A 22,809-nucleotide genomic window follows, 5' to 3' on the forward strand; every position below is an offset into this window, starting at 1 on the left:
ACAAATTCTTTCTCACAACCCTCAGAAGAAACAAACCCTGCCAACACCTTGATCTTGAATTTCTAGCCTCCAGAACTATGAGACAAACTATTTCTGTTGTTTAAGCCACCCAGTGTGTGATACTTTGTTATGGCAACCCTACCAAACTAAGACAGCAAGTCAGTACTGTCATCATCTTCATAGGCTGTCATTTTGACTGGTTTAAATCTAGTCTGAAAGAGAAGGTTTCATCTATATTATTTTACATAAGCAGGCATTATTCAAACCAAACAAAAGCAAGCACAAAGTGAAAATGCTCTTTGGTTAGGCACAATTCTAAAAGGTTATCTAAGTAAGTTTTTTGGGGACCAGCATCATATTACTAAGTTCTGTGCCAGGAACATGCTTAATTCCTGACATAAATGCTAAATTTGTAGCTACAGTAAGCAGACTGAGAACAACAACAGAACAGTTTTCATTGTTTAATTTTCCTCAAGTCAAAATTCTATAACCACCTTTAATACTATTACAAAAACATTGTAACAGGTTTACAGGGCAGTTAACACAAGTAAACAAAGCTTCTGATTATGGCAGTATTTCCTTTTAATTCTTAAGAATAACAGACTATAAATGTAACAATAAACTATAAAGGGCTGGGCACGGTGGTTCACGCCTGTAATCCCAGCACTTTGGGAGACTGAGGTGGGTGGATCACCTGAGGTCAGGAGTTCAAGACCAGCTTGGCCAACATGGTGAAACCCCATCTCTACTAATACAAAAATTAGCCAGGCATGGTGGCGGGCACCTGTAGTCCAGCTGCTCGGGAGGCTGAGGCAGGAGAATCGCTTGAACTCAGGAGGCAGAGGTTGCAGTGAGCCGAGATGGAGCCACTGCACTCTCGCCCGGGTGACACAGCCAGACTCCATCTTGAAAAAAAAAAAAAAAAAACTATAAAGAACAGACCAACTTCTTTGACTTAATCCTTTTTTTGCATCGAATCGCATTTGAATTAAGCAGATGCTTGGGTAGAGCATTATATAGGTTTGACACTGATATGAAATTAGAAAAGTTAAATTATTTTCATGAATATTCTAACTTCGAGGGGCATAATGCCAAAGAGTGCCCAGCAAGTGGTTATCTATAGAAGACAGTCAATAGGTACTGAATGAATGAATGAAAAAAAGAATGGATTAAGAGAGCAGATTACTTTAGAAAAAACTGTGTTACCTAGGAGTAATTAACAGGAATTTTTGTGGAGTAATAATTGTCCTGGAATCATGTTTGTTATTTCCATCCTTTTTAAGGCAAACTAGAAGACTCAAAGAGATAGCCAGTCAGAAAGAACATAAGAAACTTAAGAGAACATCTGGTTAGAGATGCATTACTAAATTCAGCACTAATTCGATAGAGTCTATCATCATTGAAAAATCTTCAAACTGTTAATGCTAGAAAGGTAGAATATTCCAGCCCAATGCAGCCAATAGATTGCTGAAACAAACACAGTGGCGCAGTGTGGCTTCCTTAATACCTAAGAGACCTGCAGAGCTAGTTAGACAATAAGTTTCTGAGATTTAAAACAAGTCTTACCATGAATAGAAACTCATAATGAATGATGGATTTCCGCATTGTAGAACTCTTTAGCATTAGAAAAATATTCAAAGTTTCTGAGAAGATTCACTTTGCAAATATTTTAGCACAACTACTCATTATATTAGCATTCTTGTCTATCATAGAAAAAAATGTGTTATTTAAAACCCAGAATGACTATAGCAGCTTCATTCTTCTCAGGTGGAGTGGCTGAATTCATATCAATGGGAAAATTCTTCTCTATGTTGTTTCTTTCCATTTGCAGAGGCAGGTAGAAGAAGAAGAAAACAGAGATTGAAATTTCAAAGTTTGGTTTTTTTTTATTTGCTTTTTGTTTGTTTGTTCGTTTTGAGACAGAGCCTCACTCTGTCATCCAGGCTGGAATGCAGTGGCACAGTCTCAGTTCACTGCAGCCTCTGCCTCCCACATTAAAGCAATTTTCGTGCCTCAATCTCCCCAGTAGCTGGGATTACAGGCATGCGCCACCACACCTGGCTAATTTTTGTATTTTTAGTAGACATGAGGTTTCACGATGTTGGTCAAGTTGATCTCAAACTCCTGGCCTCAAATGATCTGCCCACCTTTGCCTTCCAAAGTGCTGGGATTATAGGCGTGAGCCACTGTGCCGGGTCTAAATTTCAAAGTTTCTGCCAATAATTCTGTGCCCCAGAAAAGTAAGACCCAAAGTAGATGTCCTCTAATTTAGCAGAGCATGTGATGAGTTTCCGTTTTTGTTTTTGTTTTGTTTGTTTGTTTGAGATGGAGTCTCTCTCTGCCGCCCAGGCTAGAGTGCAGTGGTGCGATCTCGGCTCACTGCAAGCTCCGCCTCCCGAGTTCACTCCGTTCTCCTGACTCAGCCTCCCGAATAGCTGGGACTACAGGTGCCCGCCACCATGCCGGGCTAATTTTTTGTATTGTTAGCCAGGATGGTCTTGATCTCCTGACCTCGTGATCCACCCGCCTCGGCCTCCCAAAGTGCTGGGATTACAGGCGTGAGCCACCATGCCCGGCTCATGTGATGAGTTTTGATATGCAAAAGTAAACCAGAGTCCCTAAGTAGGTGGAAAAATAAATTAATTAGAAAATTAAGCAGTGGGAATTGTGTTGAAGTGCTTTTTCCTGAAGATATTAGCCTGGAGAATGAAACCAGAGATTGCTGACCATGGAAGATGACCAGTAAAAAATTCCAGTAGATGGATTTGCTGAGGATGTCAAAAACAAGAATATCTAATGATTCATTTTTAAGATGTTTCACCAGAGTAATATAAAATCTATTCCCTCAGTCTGAATCTTCAATAAAATTTAACACACACAAAGTTTAGTGTGTATTATGGGAGTGGATTTTTTTTTTAAATAAATTGAGATAAAGAAGTCATGTTCCACAGCTGGATCTGCACAGTGTTCAAGAGTTCAGTATCAGGAAGTTGGATTTGCAGGAAGTCATTCTGAGGAAATTCAAAGATATATCGGGAGGATATTAGATCTTCTAACTGTGAGATGAGGGTTAACTCAGTTTCTGATATGTTCAAGGGCAGAATCTATCAATTAAGATGACTTTGGTTGCAAGTAACAGAAAACGTTAATTCAACTTGACTTAAAGAATCAGAGAGTTTAATATCTACATAACAGGAAGTATGGAGGAAGGGCAGGAAATATGGAGGAAGGGTTGATTGACGTCAGGGACACAGGTTCTTTCAATATGTTCCTCTGACATTTCCAGCTAAGAGCAAAATGGCTATAGCTGTGCCTGTCAACACATCCACACAGAACATCCAGAGGAAGGAAAGAGGCCATTTACTAACATCTCCTTTTGAAAAATGTGGAAACCTTTTCAAGAAGCAACTCAACAGAGTTTCTTACACATCTAATTGGCCAGAGCTATATCATATGCCTGCCATTAAAACATTCTTTTGGCAAGAGGGATTGCTCCTATTCTGAAACACCTTAATTAGCTTAGAACAATCAGGATTTACTTCTTAGTGTCACCTTTACTTCTTTAGTGTCACAAGGGGGATAAGTCGAAACCTAACAAAATCAGGGCTTTAGGTATGCAGTGTGACCTCCATTGACATTTGAGTCTCAAGGAAAACAATACATTGCAGGATGATTGTGTTAATATATATGTGAAATATTATGTATCTTAGAGGAGTTTGGGAAAGCATTTATGTAAACTACTTGGATTAGACAACTTAAAATAATATTAAGGCTAGTTTAATTAGATATAATCACAAATAATGGTTTCAGTGGGTTTTTTTCAACAGAAAACTTCTTGTACTTACATGAAAATAAGAGAAGCGGAGCCACAGAGTTGATTTTTCCCTAGTATAAAGGAGTTAGAACACATTTAAAATGTGTTCAGTTTAAGATATCACATTTTATGAAAACTGACAAAACTAGAATGTGTCAAAGAAATCATATACTATGAGGATTAGAAAAATAAGCTGGGAATGTTTAACTTGGGAAAAAAGTGTTTGGAAGAATATAACAGAATCTTCATTTGCTTGAAGAGTTGGTGTGCGGAATAGAATATAGACTTATTCTGAGTAGTTCCAAAGGTTAGAAGAAGGACAAATGTCTGGAAATTACAGTGAGATACTCTTCAGTTCAAAATAACATAGCCCTATCTAAAATAATTAAAGCTGCCCCTGAGCTTTCTCACAAAATATTGATTTCCCCATTGGAAATTTTGAAGAGGACCCTATATGGCCATCTAGCAGCAATGTTGTTGAGAGATTCTTGCTTTGGGTGGGAAACCAGACCAGGTCAAAGTGACTTTGTAAGCATGGTCTGCAACCTACTATGAGGTAGGTTGTGGTTAACCTATGAGATGTGATGGTTAATTTTATGTGTCATCTTGACTGAGCCATAAAGTGCCCAAATAGTTGGTTGAATATTATTCTGGGTGTGTCTGTGAGGTTAGTGCTGGATGAGATTAACATTTGAATCAGAAGATTGAATAACGCAAGTTGTCCTATCTACTATGGGTAGCCCTTGTCCAAACAGTTGAAGGCCTGAATAGAACAAAAGACTGACCCTCCTTCAAGTGAGAGGGAACTTCTGTCTGACTGCTTTGAACTGGGACATTAATCTTTTCTTCTTCCAGTCTTGAATTGAAACATTGGCTGTTTTGGGGTCTTGAGCCAGCTGTTTTTCAGAGTGGAACTTACACCATCAGCTGTCCTGGTCCTCAGGCGCTCAGGCTCAGACAAACTACACATTGGCTCTCCTGGGTCTCCAGCTCATTGCCTACAGATCTTGGGACTTCTCAGCCTCAATTATTGCATGAGCCAAGCTTTTTTTTTTCTCTCTCTCTGTTGGTTCTGTTTCTTTGCAGAACACTATGACATGGGCTGAGAACTTCTCCCAAAGCAAGTTCTTATAGGTAAACTGAGTATGTTCTCTAGATTATCCTTTTTACTTCCTGCTGGGCTTTGAGAATGACTAGAATTATGGTTCTGCTTCAATTTTTATTGTTTCATTCATCATCATGGAGTTCTTTTTCCTAGAAAATTGAAACAGGTAAGCTACAGGGTCTTTTGCCCTACCCCCAAGAATCACGGTAAACAATTTTTTTTTTTTTTTTTTTAGAAATTCTCTCAAGAAAACCACTTCAAAAGTCTCCTACAATTTTAAAATCTCATTATTACATTTACTTATTGCTTCCAATTGTTTTTCTTCCTTTGGGACTTCTAGCTGTACTTTTTGGGCTCAAAAAAAATAATAGATAAAGTTTAAGCACAAAGAATCAGAAGTAGACTAGAAGGAACAGTTACAGATTGTATTTTTAAACAACAATAAAATGGTTATTTTTAAATAACCATTTCAAAAATATAGAGACATTTGGGATTTTGACTTCAAGTTTCATTTAATGAAATTTAGCAAATAAAAGAATGCTAGTGTATTAAACACCTACGTGTAGTTAAATTTTTAGTTTAACATTGAGGAACCTCATGTACATTCAAAAGGAACAGATAATTCTATTCTCATTCTCTTTGACAGTGATTAGTTTGTGGCTCATAGCAAGAACAAAGGAGAAAATGAAACTATTATTCTGTGCTTTATAAATCTACTCCACCCTGATGACTTCTGCTGAGCATGGAGGTGGAACCGGGTGAATAGTGGTACACAGATAACATTCCAGTTGCTATATTTGTGCACACACACAAGGGTGTGCCCACAATTTTCTATCTAGGTTTAAGGGCAAATTAGAAGATTCCAGACTTAATACCAAAAAAGCACTATAAAAATCAAAATCCAAGATAGCATTATGCAGTACTTATGAGAAGCCATACGGAATGAACTATTGAATAAGTTAAAATCCAAATTTCATCAAATTGTATAACTGCAGAATATAATCATTTAGTAAACTGTATTGAGCTTTAAAAATATGTACTTTCTTGTTTCAGGGTGATTTGCATAGAGTTGCCTACTGTCATTATTTTAAGTTTGAGTCTTTCAGTAGAAAAATAAAATTTTTATTCCTTTCTAAAATGTTGGTATTTATACCAGTGCAAATTGACTCTAGTGGTTTGCTTTCTATCAACAATTACGTGACATATCCAATTTCTTCTCAGCCTCACGCTCTATGAAAATGTCAAGTATTCTCTGTATCATGGGCTATACTGTCTTCAATGCTTCTCTGTTATCTTCCATATCTCCAAATTATGAGGTTTACTTAATGTCATAGTCTTTCCTTTCTTTGGGATTGTCAGGATCCTCTCCTTTATTCACTGTGGTCAATAGAATAATGTTCGTTGCCCTCCCCAATGTTGTCTATGTCCTACTCCCTGGAACCTGAGACTATGTTAGATTATATAGGGAAGGAATGAATGTTGGAAATGGAATTAAGGTTGATAATCAGCTGGCTTTAAAATAGGAAGTTATCCTGGATTATCCTATAATCACAAGAATACTTAAAAGTGGAAGAGGGAATTGGAGAACCAGAGAAATGGCAGCATGGGAAGGGCGTGGCCTGGTATTGCTGGATTTGAAGGTGAAGGAAGGAGGCCATGAGCCAAAGAAATCAGGCAGCCTCTAGGCTACACCCTGCTGACACTGATCTGAGCCCGGTAAGATTCATGTTGGACTTTTGAATTCAATAAAGAACTCTAAGATAATACACTTTTTGTTGTTTTAAGCCATTAAGTTTGTGGTAATTGATCACAGCAGCAATAGAAAACTAATATATTTGGTTTTTGTTGTTATCGTTTGTTTGCTTTTCAAGATGTAGTCTCACTCTGTTGCCCAGGCTGGAGTGCAATGACGCAACCTTGGCTCACTGAAATCTCTGCCTCCCGGGTTCAAGCAATTCTCCTGCCTCAGTCTCCCGAGTAGCTGGGACTATAGGCGCGTGCCACCATGCCTGGCTAATTTTTGTATTTTTAGTGGAGACGGGGTTTTACCATGTTCGCCAGGTTGGTCCCAAACTCCTGACCTCATGTGATCCACCTGCCTCGGCCTCCCAAAGTGTTGGGATTACAGGAGTGAGCCAGGGCGCCTGGACCTAATATATTTGTTTTGTTTTTGGCCTTTCCTCTGCACTGATTCCTTTTCTGTTGAAATCCTTAATAGCCTTCAGGCCAAATCCAAGGATCATAGAACATGTTCACCCTCCCTTGACTCCTTTATTTCTGTCAAAAAAAATTAATTAAGGAAACTACTGAATAACCCTGAAATCAACAAAGGTGCCATTGTTATAAAGGTATAAAGGTATGCAACTTTTAAAAATTGACTTAGAAACAAGGACATAAGTGAAATGCCATTTGCCTATAGTTCTAAAGCCTTTCAATAATTTCTTTAATGCCTGTAAAATATTCAGCACAGTACCCTAAGGAAGTTAAAAATTGGGACAATACATATGGCAAAGTTCTTGGGAATACACAGAAGGCACCTGCGTTGATCAAGTGACTGCTGACAAGAGAAGACATAGGGATTGAGAGATACAGGAAGTGAAGAGCAGATGGAGCAGGAGATAGAGAAAGTTTAAGGGATGATTTCTGAGAAAGAAGAAAAAGAAAAGGATAGAAAACAAAGAGAGGAAGAGAATGTGCAAAGATAAGATCTCTCAGGAGATCTGGTCTCTTGACCATAATAACCACCAAACAAGTATTTACAGAATGACTGATTTGAGGGACTGTGATTTCTTCCAAGAGGAAAGCCAGGAAATTAGCTAATTCTATTTAACATAAATTTTAGACATGATTAGAGTCTAAACAAAATTTTACATTTTCCAGGATTTCATTCTATATTACAGAAGTTTATTAATTATGTATGAATTCTCAGTAACTACTGATAAGGGATCTACCAATGCTTTCCTTCAGAAAGCATTCAGATTTGGAGTGTAAACAAATGCTTTTAATTACTCTTTCACTCATTACATAAAATACTTTGGGCTTGTAACTGAAGAAGTTATATAATTAAAACAACCAATACTCATTCTGACTATTACTTGATTGTCAGAAATACTGAGTCAGTGTTCGTTTTATACCAAAGTCAAGCCTGACATGAGCTTAATAATTAAGTCAGATTTAAAAATCCTTCCCATCACTGTAGAACATATAGACAATTACAGTCCAGTATGTCAGAAATCTCACTTTCAGAAAAGCTGTCACCTTTTCTATGTACTCCGGCCCTCCAGCCCCTTTAATGTGCTATCCAAGAAAGCAGTGAAGGAGAATCACAGGATCTAATTGTGCTGTAGACGGGGAGAATAACCAGGCCAGAGATCGGGAGGACTGGAGGCCCCCAGGGGAAGAGCTGCGGGAAAAGGGAGACCCCACAGATAATGTGATGAAATATTTGGAAAGCATTAGGAACATCTGGGTAGAAAATTAGATAAGTGAAACAATAAGGCAGATACCAAAGCCAAACAAAAATCTTTAAAAGGAAATGCAGTCATACTTCTCTATTAAGCCGTGGAGTGAATCATATTTACATCACTATCATGTGGGAACACTGGTTATTATTTTATCAGAAAGTAATGATGTTATCAAACTGGGAGAATGGGGAAAGTTGGGGGGGTTGTAACAGAGACAAATCTTCGTTATACGTTTATCAGAAAATAATGATGTTATCGAATTGGGAGAATGGGGAAACTTGTGGGGACAGTGATAACAGAGCCAAATCTCTGTCTGTCCAATTGTCTATCAAAACAGGAAATCAACGGATTGGAGCCTACTGGGCTTGAGAGGCCCGCTGAGGAGCCCGGAGGTTGAGATGCAACTACGGCCGCACTCCCTCCGGGTCGCCGGCCACATGGCGAGCGGGGCGACGCGGAAGCAGCCCACGGAGCTCGAGCTCGAGGCGACGCTGCTGAGCCCGGTTCCCCAAAGCGGCCGCGCCACTCCCCGCTTCCCTGCCCGGCTCCGGGCCCCAGGCCCGCCGCTTCAGATGCAGACCCCACCGCGACCCTGCAGCAGCCTGCCCCGCCTGGCCGCCAGAGGCACCTTCCAACTCCGAAGCACATTTTTCAACACATAATAGAATCATTATCAGAGGTGGACACATTTAGAAGTTGTTCTTAATCAGAAGGCAGCTTGTGCTTAGGAAAACCAGCCTCAGTCCTCAGCACTCAGCACCCAGTGCTCCAGGTTTCTCTTGAGTGAAGATGGACCAGCCCACCTTGGCTCTCTGGCAAGCTGGAACAATATGTACACGTCTCTTTAACTATGAAGAGAAGATTTGGGAGGAGTATGAGCAAATCCTCAATACCAAACTAGCAGAGCAACACGAGTCGTTTGTGAAATTCACACATGATCAGATTATGCGACCATGTGGGACAAGCCCAACAAACTATGTGTCTTGAAGCTTTTTGTTGCAGGTCTTGGTATCAGGTTTGACTTCAAGGCATGGTTGCTATACATTTTTTGCAACTGTTTGATATCACATTTCAGCTCCAATTTTGCATCCTGAAAACATTCCAACGTTTCTGCAGGTCCATTTTATACGACTTGAAAGACCTTAAAGCTTTCTGGTTGCCATAAGTATGTCTTTCTCTTCTGTTCATCCAATAAATAGCCATACCCTACTGTGACAGATTTTTCCAAACAAAAACCTGGAGCAGCAGTTTAGCAAAACACGCCTTCAGCAGCACTCAACAAATGGAGTTTCCCCAAGCACAGTTCTGTAAGAGAAATGTGTGTGAGAGTGTGTGTCTGTAAGTGTATTTCAGATTATGGTTTGTTTGTATTGTGCAGATTTTTTTGATCTTGGGCATTCTGGCTGTGGATTTGATGCAGAAAATTATGGTTAAAAACATTTGGTCTACAGAAAAACTTTAATTTTTTGTGACTATATAAATTGTAACAGTGGATTGTTTTATGTGTAGGTATTATTGTTAAATACAGGGACCGTTTCCAGGCGCAAAATAGGAATCATAAATCAGGATGCAGCCTGGGTACATAGGCTCATATCTGTAATCCCAGCACTTTGGGAGGAGGCCAAGCTGGGCGGGTCACTTGAGGAGAGTTGGAGACCAGCCTGGCCAACATGGAGAAACTCTGTCTATACTAAAAATACAGAAATTAGCTGGACATGGTGGCAAGTGCCTGTAATCCCAACTTCTTGGGAGACTGAGGCAGGAGAATCACTTGAACCAGGGAGGCAGAGGTTGCAGTGAGCCCATATTGTGCCACTGCACTCCAGCCTGGGTGACAGAGTAAGACCCCATCTCAAAAAAAAAAAAAAAAAAAAAAGAAAGAAAAAGTGAGGACGGCCATTGCCTGTGGTTATGGCAATACAGTGAAAGCCTGTTGTCTTAGATATACAAATACATAGTGAGAAATTAGAACAAACTGGAGACCGGCGTTTGACACATGGACTCTGCCTAGCTGTGTTAGAAAAATATTTCTAACCAAGCCTTAAAATTCCCAAATGGAGTTGGTGCTTACCTCATTCACACAATCAAAGAGTTCACTGGGTCCTGAACCTCTAAAGGGAAAAGGTCTCCCCTGGAGCAGGAGTATCAGGGTTTGCTCGGGGGCATAACATAGGTGAGTGCTGGGCTGAGACAGGCTCCACTGACACTGCTAGTTGCAGGAGCACTTTACCTTTGTATCAGTTATTAAAAACAAAATTTGAATCCTTTGGTCAGGTTCCCCGAAATTATTCTGAGGTAGCCATGTTTAAGTGCTTGAGCTTTTGTGTTGGCAACCCCCTGCCCAAGGTTGCTAATAGGGTATTCTGCCCCTTGTTTCCATGGCTGAGGCACAGAAAGTAGCCTCTTTTGTGAGGAGTCGGAAGTGTACATTTATTTTTTTTACCGTGATTTGTTCAGGACCACATTTTACAAGATACCTTGTTTTCTTTATTATTGTTTCTGGAAAGTCCTATTCATATTAATTTATTTGAATATAGAACATAGTTGTTTTTTTTTTAAATGAGGGCTTATGTTGAAAAATTCTGAGCTTAATTCAAATGTATGTCAATACCTTCCCACATAAGGTAATAGTCAAAGACAGATGTTCTGATCAAATGGCTTAGAAATAGTCCTGGAATATTCATATTCAAAGATCCCTTATTAATGAATGTCTTTAACTTAAATCTACCCAATAATTGCAACATGGGTCTTTGTACATTTTCATTATATGGTATTAACAAGCTTCATTGCAAACAAATAAATTACTTAAGTTATTTGTTTACCTTGCCTTCTTAAAAAAACAGGAAGTCAACAGATAACTTCTAAAATTGATAAAATAGGCTGGGTGTCACGGTGCATCCCTACAGTCCCAGTGCTGTGGGAGTTCAAGGTAGGTGGATTGCTTGAACCCAGGAGTTTGAGACCAGCCTGGGCAACATGGCTAAACTTCGTCTCTACAAAAAGTACAAAAAATTACCCAGATGTGGTGGTGTGTACCGGCAGTTCCAGGTACTTGGGAGGCTAAGATGGGAGGACTGCTTGAGTCCGGGAGGTGGAGGTTGCAGTGAGCCAAGATGGCACCACTACACTCCATCCTGGGCAACAGAGACCGACCCTGTCTCAAAAATAAAATAAAACTGGTAAAATAAGAAATGACCATGTAAGCCTATTATTGAGAAGGATGAAGATAAATACTAGAAGAAACAGATACAAAAGCCAAAAATTCTTGCCTTGGAGAGAGGGATTTTTCAATATTATTTGATTTTTTAATTTATGTGCATCAATGCTGAACAATGAATACCCTCACCTAAAGACGTTTGTGTCCTAAACCCCAGAACTTGTGAATATATTACTTTAAAGGCAAAAGGATTTGGCACATGTGATTAAGTTAAGGATTTTGAGATGGGGAAATTCTCCCGGATCATTTGGTAAACTCAACGTAATCACAAGAGACCTTCTATGAGGCAGACAGGACAGTCAGAGTTGGAAAGGAGATATGATGATGGAAGCAGAAGACGGAGTGATGAGACTGCTGGCTTTGGAGATGGAAGAGGGCCACAAGTCAAGGACTGAGCAGCCTCTAGAAGCTGGAAGAAGCAAAGAATAGTATTCTCCCCTAGAGCAGTGGTCCCCAACCTTTTTGGCATCAGGAACTGGTTTTGTGGAAGACAATTTTTCCATGGACGGGTGGCTAGCGGGGATAGTTTTGGGATGAAACTGTTCCGCCTTAGATCATCAGGCATTAATTAGTTACATTCTCACAAGGAGTGCACAACTTAGATCCCTCACATGCCCAGTTCACGATAGGGTTTTGCTCCTATGAAAATCTAATGCCACTGCTAAACTGATGGAAGGTGGAGCTCAGGTGGTAATCCTGGCTAGCCCACTGCTCACTTCCTGCTGTACCACCTGGTTCCTAACAGGCCATAGACTTGAACGGATTCATGGCCCAGGGGGTTGGGGACCCCTGCCCTAGAGCCTTCAGAAGGAACACAGTCATGCCAATCCATTTTAGACTTCGGCCTCTAGAGCTGTAAAATAAAACTTTTTTTGTTGTTGTTTTAAACCACTAAATTTGTGTTAATCTGCTATAGCAGCAATAGGTGACATATTTAGAAAATAAAACCACCAGTTGTAGAATGTTAAATAAGAAAAATAAAACATGGTAAGACATGAATTATAGAAAACATGCCATCTGCTGACAGAGTAATTCAAAATGAAGGAATAATCTGAATTAGAAAGGGATGACAATTTCAATATATTCATCATGGTTTTGTGAATACTCATGATGCATTAGGACAAAGTTAGGTAACTTAGTTAGTCCCTTGTGAGTCAATGCGTAGCTACATTCTAGTATTATTTACCACATGTACTTTTTCTTATTCCCACCTCCCTTTTCTTCTTTCCCATTCCTCTGTGTATCATCTCTGTTCCTGTCACCGATATTCTGTTGGGGTAGCCACCTGGCTCGCATTACAATGATTCTGTCATATCCTGGAATTGTCCCTGTATCAGTCAGAGCTCTCCAGACACAGATACATAGATATAGCTATAGCTATAGCTGTCTAGATTTATTTTAATGAATTGATTCATAATTGTGGAGACTGGCAAATTCAAAATCCATAGATCCACAGGGCAGGTTGGAGGCTCTGCAGGAGTTGACACTGCAATCTTGAGGCAGAGTTTCTTCTTCTCCGGGAAACCTCCATTTTTGCTTATGAGGCCTTCAACTGATTGGATGAGGTCGACCTACACTATTGTGGGTATTCTCCTTCACTTAAAGTGAACTGATTGCAGGTGTTAACCACATATACAAAATGCCTTCACGTCCATACTTAGAGTTTGATTAAATAGCTGGTTACCACAGCCCAGTCAAGTTGATGCATAAAATTAACCATCACCTGCCCTTTGAGGGGTGGGTGGCAGGCATCATGGTTGTGCCCCGTGACTCTGTCTCCTGGCTCATAGATCACTAGTCTAAGAGTGGACACATGACTCCCACCAAACCATTCAGAGCCCCAACCCAGGATTTACTAAGGAAACTGGAAAAACAAAATCAAAAGACATCTAGCCCTCTCTGGTGTGGTGGCAGCCATGAGGTATGAGGATTGGGAGATATCAGTGACCATATGGACAGTCAGTCATTCTGAAATGGAGGAGACTCAAGCAAACCTACAGAAACAGAGACAAGATTTGGAGGAAGAGTCCTAGTTCCAGTTATCACTGAGGCCCAGATATACTCCCGCATTTTCAGTTGTTGAATTTTTTTCAGTTGTATGATCTGCTGTCTTATGATTCCCCTCCCCAACCCCTTTTGATTAACAGACAGTGTCTTGCTCCGTTGCCCAGGCTGGAGTGCAGTGGTGCAGTCATAGCTCACTGTAACCTTCAACTCCTAAGCTCAACCAGTCTCTCATGCCTCAACCTCCTGAGTAGCTGGGAGTACAGCTGCAGGTCCTCCTGCTTGGCTATTTTTTTTTTTTTTTTTTTTAAATAAATGAGGCCAGGCACTGTGGCTCACACCTGTTATCCCATCACTTTAGGAGGCCAAGGTGGGCGGATCACTTGAGGTCAGGAGTTCGATATCAGCCTGGCCAACATGATGACACTCCACCTCCACTAAAAATACGAAAATGACCTGGGCATAGTGGCGTGCGCCTGTGGTCCCAGCTACTCAGGAGGTTGAGGCAGGAGAATTGTTTGCACCCAGGAGGTGGAAGTTGCAGTGAGCCGAGATCACACCACTGCACTCCAGCCTGGGTGACAGCGTGAGACTCCGTCTCAAAAACAAAAACAAAACAGGGTTGTGCTATGTTGCCTAGGCTGGTCTCAAATTCCTGGCCTTAAGCAATCCTCCCACTTAGCCTCCCAAAGTGCTGGAATTATAGGCATGAGCCACCACACTGGTCTTTTATTCCCTTTTTAAATTTGAAGGGATATTTTTCTCATCATCCCTTAGCTAGATAGAGCTGGTTTTATGTCACCTGCAAGCAAGAGTCTCAACTAAGAGGGTATGATATCATTGGGTTATATACAAATGTTTATGTTTCCCTCTCCTTCCAGATATATGGTTTGATTATCCACTTTGAATAGGCATGACATGTGGCTTGCTTTGTCAATGAATTATGAATGCAAGTATGTCACTTTAATGGCCAGTGCAAGATTTGCCATGTTCTATGTACCTGGCAGTCACCTGCAGTGACTGTGAAAACACATGTCACTTGGTGCCTCCAACAGGTAAGTTCTTAGGTAACAGTGAAAAGGAGAGAATCCTAGCAAACTGTACATGTTACATGAGCAAGCAATAAGCTTTTGTGATGGTAAGCCACTGAAGTTTTGAAATTTTCTGCTACTGCAGTATAACCTAGCTTGATTAACACATAGGGCACTTGCCTTCATAATATTTTCCCATGATTCATTTTAAAAGAATTAATATTGAGCCAATATGGGGGTAATAACAGTACACAAAACAGAGTTCTTGCCCTCCTAGTAAGAACGACAAACAAGCCATTCCAGACCATCCTAAGATCAATGGAAGTATTAAAGTAGTTTAGGCAGAGAAGTTAGCATATTTGTCTCCCAGATCACAATGGTTGCACAGTGAAGACTGAGTTTAGAGCAGGAAAAGTCTGAACCCATTAATCTATGCTGCAATAATAGTAAGGAGGTAATAATGGCTTGGGTTAGTGAAGTGGTGGTAGAAGCAGAGTGAAATGAATGATATTGAGATATAATGAGGAAGAAGATTTAGCACATCCTGGTAAATGAGTGGATGTGTAAGAAGTAGAGAGAAAATTCAAAGCAAACATTTAGATTTCTGGCTTTGCTCATTTGGCTATCATCAGTCAGTTTGGACATGCCTAGTTTGAGCTGGGTACCTACAAAACACTCAAAGAGGTATCAGATAGGGAATTAAATATATAGGCTTCAAGCTTAGGAGTGACCTCACAGCTAGAAGTAACCAATATATAGAAAGTAAAGCCACAGGTATATAAAACCATGGGTTTAGATGAGATCATCCAAAAAGAATGTGGAGACTAGACTACATTGATAAGAGCCTTAGAATTCCTTGGAGTGGCAATATTTAAGCAAAGACAGAAGCATGCAGAGGACAACGAAACAGGCATGGTATCACAGAAGCCAAGAGAAAAGATTGTTTCAAAAAGGAAACAATGGTCAACAGCTTCAAATGCTGTTGAAACATTAACAACTAAGATATCTCTCACAATAGGAATGATGTCGGTAAGTTTATCAAGAGGAGTTTCACAGCAGTATTGGGGGTAAAAGTCTAATATATAGTTGAGGGTCACCTGGAGGTGAGGAACTGGTGATAAGCAAGCATAGACAATTTTCTCAAAAATTCTCTTTAGGGGAAAGGAGAATTTGAGCAGAAGCTAGAAGGAGGATATGCATGAAGAACACACTTTAAACAAATGAGAATGCTAATGGCAAGAAACCAGTAAAGAGCGAGAGGTTGAAGACACAACAGAAAGAGAATAATTGATGGACCAAGGCCTCAAGTAGACAGGAGTAGCCAAGACCTAGAATACACATTGAATGATGACCTCTATTGTAAAAAGAATGGAGGAAGGAATGAGTATAGTTCAAAACTTGTTAATTTGATTATAAGTAGTAACTAACACACACTCTCATGTTATTAATTGAATTCTTATAATAAAGTACATAAGTATAGAAATATAGAGTAATATAAATATCCTGTTTATTAGTATTATTTTCTCTGATTCTCAAGACTCAAACTACCTAGATTCATGGGACCTAGCCAGCCATTTTTTGTTTTGGTAAGTGCCTTATACAATGTCTGAAATACCGTAAATATTTCACAAGTGGTAATTTAACCCCATTTCCTTGGCTGACTCTGGATTCAAAGAGTTAGGGGCTTCATCACTGATGATATCTGATTCTTCTTCTAGCTTCTCCATTAGTATGATCTACTCTACCTGCCAGATACCTCCTGAGGTTATAAATATCTTCTTTTCTGATCTAGCCCTACTTCTACATTTTTCCAGGATAAATCTATCCATTTATGATACAATAATTTTTTTTTTTTTTTTGAGATGGAGTGGCTTTGTTGCCTAGGCTGGAGTGCGGTGGCATGATCTCGGCTCACTGCGAGCTCTGCCTCCCGGTTTCACGCCATTCTCCTGCCTCAGTCTCCAGAGTAGTTGGGACTATAGGAGCACACCACCATGCCCAGCTAATTTTTTGTATTTTTAGTGGAGACGGGGTTTCAGTGTTTTAGCCAGGATGGTCTCGATCTCCTGACCTCATGATCCGCCCACCTAGGCCTCCCAAAGTGCTGGGATTACAGGAGCCACTAGAAATTGATGCTGGGTTTGGGGTAATCCCTCAAAAATAATACAACTTATAAAACTGAACAAAAACTAAAATTGATGTCAATTTTCATAGTGACAGGTACTGACCAAAGGCATATTTTCAGACTTTGTCCAAATGTATCAAAGAGCATTTTAAAGTATTAAATTGGGTTCTTCACTTACCAGTAATGAAAATACATACTTTTATTTATAATTAACAAGTATAAAAACTTGTTCAAGATTGAAAAACTGAAAAAACTTGCAGAGAAATAAGGGAATAAAATAGAACCACACATATCTATTACCTCATTAAGGGGAAATATTTCATCTGGAAGATCAATCCAAACAATGACTTCTAAAAACTAAATACTTAATTATATACCAATAAGAATCAATTTTGGAGCTAGTTCAGTGATAGGAAGACAATGTAAAATACCTTATATTCTAAATTAGATAATATAAAAATACTACACAGCTACACATCCACAATTTTTTAATAAGTATATCATTAATATTTTCTTAATATGTCAGAAAAGATGAAAAGAAACAATATAGAAATATTTTCAGCTATACAAATTCAGGGCTTCCATGACAAATAAAGGCTAAAGATTCCACCTTTATTTACATACACTTTTTTCTTCATAGAAAAAGTTGATATCCAATAAAATGTTACCTAATGCAACCCCAGGCAAAGTGAATGCCATGATTGGACAATGCAGACCTATTCATTGAATGGTTATATGTAATTACCATGTGCCAGATACTGTTCTAAGCACTCTATGGATGTTAGCTCATTTAATCTTAAAACCATGTAAGAGAATATGGTAAAAAAATAAATATGAAAAACTAAAATTGCTACTTTTCTCCCCACCTCTTCATCCTACCCCATCATATATTGTCAGTAAAAGGACAGCAGGAGTCCAATGAAAAGATATTTAACTTGGACTCAAAAGATTTGAGTTCATTTCTGGCTCTACTTAGGGTACTGTGTGACCTCAAACAAGTTATTGAAACCAGAACTTCCCAAACCTGACTGATCATTGGAATTCAAGGGAGAGTGTTATTACAGTTACAGATGCCTTGGACTTCACCCAAGATTTTCTAATCCTAAATCTAAATATTTTCTATGTTTAGAGTGGGACTTGAGAATCTGAATTTCCTTTGAAACTATACAGGTGATTGTGATAAGCAGTCACATTTGGGAATCACTGATACAGTACTCTTATCCTCCAATCCCTTGACAGAAAAATTATAGAAATACGTGGTCCAAAAGGGTCGTCGACATGAAGAGGAGAATTATGAAGACCTAAACTGTCATAACCCCACTCTTTACACATTCTCATTAAAGCTGTGTTTAGATATTCTAGGTGACCCTTTTGTTGTGGGTCATCCAGACCATCTAAGCCCAACAAACATATCCAGAAGCATATCATACAGTTGACTGTCATCTCCAGCACCTACTTAAGCCTATCTCTCCAAGGCATGACATCATTAAAAATGAAGTGGGAAACTGAGGCAATGGTTCCACCAATTTAAAGCATAAACCCAAACAAACTATCTTTATATGAATGTGCTGAAAATGTGTACAACCCCCTAAAAAAGTTTCTGAGGTGATTGTATCAGTTTTTTTTCCCTAATTCAACTAAACATCACAATATACTTTTTATTTATCCCCAAAATATTTTCTGAGTACTTATTTTGGACAACATGAAGGATACAAAAATGAATAAAACAAAGTGCCTGTCTTCAAGCTGGTAAAGATACAGCCATAAACATAAGAATTGTAGTTTTCAGTTTTAAAAACTTAAGTTTGGCTGAATTTTGGAGATGCTGCAGGCAATCAAAAATAAGCCAGAAATGCTCATATTATAAATACGTTCTGAAATAACAGTCATATCAAGCTGGTGACCCTGGTATAAAGTACTAAAAGAAACAATATATTTGAGAATCTCAGGATGTGTGCTTGAGTATGCTACTTGACAACTGTAGCGAGTTTTTAAGTCTTTAAAAACTAGTCTCAGAGGGCTAGTCTTTCAGCACTCTAAGCCTACTTCTTTCTTTTCTTTTCTTTTCTTTTTCTTTTCTTTTTTTTTTGAGACAGAGTTTTGCTCTTGTTGCCCAGGCTGGAGTGCAATGGCAAGATCTTGGCTCACTGCAATCTTTCTTTGAACAATTTGTATCTCATAAAATTGTGAAAACAAAATGAAATAGTACAAATGTTAAGGTGTCATGGATTTTTTTTTTTCTTTTTTGAGACAGGGTTTCATTTTGTTGCCCAGGCTAGAGCACAGTGTAATGATCACAGGCACTGTAGCCTCGACCTTCTGGGCTCAAGGGATCCACCTCAGCCTCCTGAGTAACTGGGATCACAGGTGAATGCCACTATGCCTGCCTAGTTTTTTTTTTTTTTTTTTTAATAGAGATGAGGACTCCCTATGTTGCCCAAGCTGGTCTTGAACTCCTGTATTCAAGTGATCCTCATGCCTGGGCCTCCCAAAGTGCTGGGATTACAGGTGTGAGCCACTACACCCAGTCAAGGTGTCATGACTCTTATAGATAATGCTCTTAACTCTAATAAATAATAAAACATGACTTTGAGTTGATTTTTCATCAATGGTGACAAATGGCTATTAACCAATTACCTTTTCATCTGGCCCTAAAACACAAAGAAGTCTTGTTTGTCATTGTTGTTACCAGATGTATAGTTAATATACATTATATGATAATTTTATAAATTGGTATATAAGCAAGTATATAAAAATAAATATGCACATTATGTAGTCATGAATATATTTAAATATTTACATTATGCATACACCTTTCTAAAGGAAACACTGAAGTCACCAATTTAATGGAAAAAAATTTCATCTACTTTAGGGATAGACATTGGACGAAACTTCACAAGTCTATATATTTCATTACGTTTCTGATTAAACAGCGATGAGAATGACAGGGTCTCACAGGAATGTTCAACTTAATTGTGTCAAACATGTAACTGTATATAAATTCTATAGGGACTGCATTATTCTATGGGGACATGAGTAATGTTTTTAATACAAAATTCCAGTTAATTGACTGGAGTAGACTAATCATTAATTCTAAAACATGCTTCTGGCAAATCCCTATCTACCCTGTATTTTCCCCCAAAGCATGTATTAGCTATGAGTAGCATGAACATAAAAGTTGTAGTTACCAAAACTTTTTACTTCCCTCTTTCATTAACTATATTTGTTAATACACTAGGTTTGATCATAAATAGTAAACAGTCAATTCACAAGTTAAGAAAAAAGATCTAAGTGTATTTCAAAACAGGATCCTTCATGTTCTTTGAGTAATCCAGCAGCAAAGTCAGGAATGCTCATGAGTGCTACTGGATATTAGTGCTAATTATTAATAATATGTGCTTACAATTATGCCCTTTCATCCAAGTACCTCAAAGAGTTTTCATAGCATTAATTTGTTATTTCCTATAATATCTCTGAGAGGCAGTTGATAGAAAGTTATTATTATCTCTATTTTACAGTCAGAGAAACTAGGGCATAGAGAGGTTAAGTGACATTGCTAGGTCATACAGTGAACAACTAACAAAAAAGGGACTCAAGCTAATTATTCTCATTTCCTGTTCAGTATATTATCCATTATATGGTTGTTCAATACACCTAAATGCTTTTTTATCCAAGGCAAATTGAGAATACTGTATTTAAATAATCTACGATGTAAGTGAATGAGTTTCTCATTTTTGTGTGTTCAAAAATGCTGCTCTATAGGGATATAGAGTTAAAAACTAATAATTAGTCTTTGGTTTGCAGCTGTAGCTATTATTTATAGGGCTTTTACTATTTGTGGTTTTCTGAAGCTCTGCTCAAAATGAACTATTCTATTTCTGACTGCTTTATGCTAGGTTAGCATAGCTGTGAGCCACCGAAAAGCAGCTGAGACAAGCTGACTAATGAATCTGAGGTTGTCTTTCATTGCATTCCTATTGCTCACTCTTCTTGAAGTCATTCTCCTTCTAGTTCTCCATTGAGCAGATATTTGTGCAACCCACCATCCTCAATCCTTAACCTATGGCCAGCTTAACTGTTGTCAATGATTAAATTTAAAATATTTTATTGGAACGGAGCAATTCCTAGAGAATAAAAAAGAAAAAAATTAAAATATTAAAATATAAACATAGATAATATTTCATTTTATGAGTTAATGATGCTATACTATTAACAGTTACCACTGTTACATCTAGTTTCTGCTAAACCTGACCTTTAGGGTCCTTAGAAGACCATTAAACATTAAAGTATTGGTCTATGGATGACACATATCACCATACTGGGTTTTTTAATGCGGTATTTCAGTAATTTTCCCAAGTAAAGGCAGGGAGAAAGGAGAAGTAGTTTTGAAACTGTGCTCAATGACGTAAGACTGCAGTCAGCTTGGATGTGGTAATGTAAACCTGTGGTGTTTCCAACTTCAGCCCCGCTCCTCCCTGAGCTCTAGACCCATACAGCAACCACCATTAGACAGCACCACTCTTACTTCACTCATCAACTCCAAAACTGACTGTCCCCTCCCAGGACTCATTCTAACTCTTCCTTATCTTATTTAGTAAAATACGCCCTTATCCTGCCCCTCCCTCAAAGCAAAACAAGGCCTCATCATTGCCTCTTCCATTCTCCTATCTGGCAGCTGCCCCTAGCAACCAATTATCAGTTGATCTGGTCTCTTGAATATTTTAGGAATCCATCTCCTTTGGATGCTCACGACCACTCACACAGGATCGGGCTTCTGCAATAGCCCCCTTGTGGGCTCTCTGCTTACCCTTCTCCTCTGCCCTCCCACCTCCACCCCGCAAGTTATATCTGTTCTCTACCAACAGAAGAATAGCTTAAATTGTAATCTGTCCACTCGTTGCCTCACCAAGGCATAGAGGATTCGTGATTTGGCTCCTGTTTTCTTCTCTACCCTCATCCTTTTCAGCAACCTAAGTTTGAAATTTAAGACCTGTAATTATTACTCATTCTTCTCAACACATTATTTGTCCCCGTGCTGCATCTCCTTTCTGTTCGGATCCGGATTTGCCATCCCACCCCTTTTTTTGTAGTAGAAAATACCTATTTATCTTAAAAACTCTAACCTACAGTTAGTAAAGCTATCCATTCTTTACTCTGTACATCTTGATATACCATACTTTCAATAGCAATTATTTGCTTTCATGTCTGTCTGCCCACTAGACTGGACAATACTTGAATGGCTCATACCAGGAATGTAGTTGGTACTCAATTTGTAGGAAGCAAAGAGAGATAAGCGAATAAATGTCAAGACATAAGAATCTATAGTTGCTAACTTAAATTTACGGATTTAGTGAAACTACTTCTCACAAGCTACCAAATCACAGTGCCATGAGGCCGCAAGATGATCTCAGTACCACACCGACACCCGACCCGCAGAATCGCAGGGGGGGGTCCGATACCCCTCAGAAAGAACTCGCAGACCGTCCGAGGAGGCGAATTCTCCAGGGGGTTAGCAGTTAGATGAGGCCCAGGGCAGCCACGAGACCCTCCCGCCAGGGTAGGCGGCTGACCCGCCTCCTGGGATTTGGCCCGCGACAAGCCACGTCGCCAGCTCCGCTCTGAATACCTCCGGCCACGCCACCGAGCGGCCTCAACCCTGAGACGCCCAGGGAACAGGAGCTGACCCTCTAGAAGCAAGATGGCGGACTCCGCTCTCCCCTCCTTCCCGCAAGAACCCCCTCCTGGTCCCCAAAATAAAGACAAGGACACCGGGGCGACGCCGCTGAGATCCGGGAACCTCCGCGAGGCCTGCAGCCACTCCCGAGCCCCCGGGAGATGACTTCACCTCGCGGAGCTCGGAGAGCCGGGGGTGGGGCCACCGGAAAGACAGCGCAGACAGGCCTCACCATGCAGGGGGCGGAGACCGGGCAGCCTGCGCCCTCCAAGCCATTGTTCTCCTGCCCGGGCCCATGATCACCCTCCTCTCAGCCCACGGACAGGAAGTCGCTCCCCAGCCGCCCCGCCCCGCTCCCCAGCGCCCCGGAAGTGA

General features: G+C 39.7%; 1 long non-coding RNA gene across 4 annotated transcripts in view; it reads right to left on the reverse strand.

Moving 5' to 3' along the window:
• Positions 1-22,764, reverse strand: part of LOC105497756 (uncharacterized) — a 44,741-nt gene extending 21,977 nt beyond the window's left edge. For 3 of the 4 annotated variants that reach the window (XR_011622301.1, XR_011622302.1, XR_011622299.1), the window contains exon 1: positions 22,667-22,764. This is a non-coding gene — a long non-coding RNA (uncharacterized lncRNA). Of the gene's footprint in view, positions 1-1,206 lie in introns of all 4 variants that reach the window. The other variant, XR_011622300.1, reaches the window with a different exon arrangement.
• Positions 22,765-22,809: the final 45 nt, after the last annotated feature.

Source organism: Macaca nemestrina, chromosome 4 (assembly GCF_043159975.1).
Source record: "Macaca nemestrina isolate mMacNem1 chromosome 4, mMacNem.hap1, whole genome shotgun sequence".
In the NCBI taxonomy this organism is placed as follows: Eukaryota; Metazoa; Chordata; class Mammalia; order Primates; family Cercopithecidae; genus Macaca; species Macaca nemestrina.